The following is a 1,394-nucleotide window of genomic DNA, read 5'->3' on the forward strand; positions in this document are numbered from 1 at the left end:
AATCACCAGCTCCTGCCCAGCGGAGGGCAATCCCCATTGCCCCCCACTGCCCTGTGCTGCACTGGGGGCTCTTCCACAAGCCCCCAGAAGCCCCAAGGCCACTGCAGGAGCCAGTGAGTTTGAGGTTTTTTGGGTTATTTTTTTAAAGGACTGAGACAGGCAGAGAAGCCATAGGGAGGAGGGGGCTGGGACAGCGGGTGGGGGTCAGGGGGCACTCAGCAGGGCTGGAGAAGCAGACAGGGGATGAGTCTCCTCCCCGTTCCTCCAGCCTCCACTCCCCTGTCCCCTACTTACCAGCATGGAGTCTGGGTCCAGCTCCCTGCGACAGTGAGCGGGGACTGCCCGAAGCGCTGAAGCTCTCTGATTTTTTTCTGAATTGATTCGGAGTGCTTTGAATCGATTCAGACCTCTTAATTGGTTCCCTGACTCGATTCAGATTTGGAGCTTCGGCCACAGAATCAGGCCGAATCTCCTCAAAATTGAATGAGCACCCGAAGCTTCGCGCACCTCCAGTGTTTGTCCCACGTGCTGATTTAGTGTGCGACTGCTCACTGGAACTTGGTCCAGAAGGCACCTGGCCACAAAGTCTTATTCCTCCGAAGAATGACACACATGCTTAATTTGAAACATGTGAGTACATTTGAGTAGCAGAGGATTACTCATATGCTTTAAAGTTCTGGATGTATGCAAGTCTTTGAAGTATTGGTGCCTTAAAGTCTAATCCTACTTCCCTTGACTATAACAGTGCCAAATCAGACCCTTTGTGAGCACTGAGCAGAACATCCTATTGAGAACCAGTGGAGCTAGCATCATCGTCTATGCTGGTTTCCAGTTGGCTTGTGGGAAGAATGTAATCTCTTGATTTTTAATGGCTCAGGTTGTAAATGGCTGGCTAGTATTCGCTTTGGATTTGGATTTGGCCGATTCGGGGGACAGTGATTTAATTTGGTGATTCAAATCACTGTCACAAATTGATTCAGCCAAATCACCCAGGCCAAGCCCATCCCCCCACCCTCTCTCCCAGCACTTGGAAAAATAAGCCCCAACTCACTGGGTGTTGCCAAGCAGGGGGTGATCCCCGCTGCCCACCGCTGCATGGGGATTCTGCATAAGCCCCCTGACCCCTGCCCATTCCCTCAGCCCCCCAGATGGCTGCCCAGCCCACCCCAGCTCTGGCCCTTCAAGAAAAAGAAATTAAGAAAATCCCACATTCACCATTCCCACTGGTGGGAGGGTGATCCCCACTGCTCCGCACCATGTGGGGGGCTGTGCATGAACCTCCCGAACCCACGAAGCCACTGCAGGAGTGGTTTTTCTTGGGTTTTGGGAGGGGGGTTTTCTTAAAGAGCTGGAGCTGGGGTGGGTGGGGCAGCCATAGGGGGGTTTGGGGGACT

At 53.1% G+C, this 1,394-nt stretch overlaps 1 protein-coding gene across 4 annotated transcripts in view; it reads right to left on the reverse strand.

Annotated features, from left to right (window-relative positions):
- Nucleotides 1–1,394, reverse strand: part of FGGY (FGGY carbohydrate kinase domain containing) — a 520,775-nt gene that overhangs the window by 281,388 nt on the left and 237,993 nt on the right. The window lies entirely within an intron of this gene.

This window comes from Gavialis gangeticus, unplaced genomic scaffold, assembly GCF_001723915.1.
Source record: "Gavialis gangeticus isolate Ggan-Ray unplaced genomic scaffold, GavGan_comp1, whole genome shotgun sequence".
Classification (NCBI taxonomy): domain Eukaryota; kingdom Metazoa; phylum Chordata; order Crocodylia; family Gavialidae; genus Gavialis; species Gavialis gangeticus.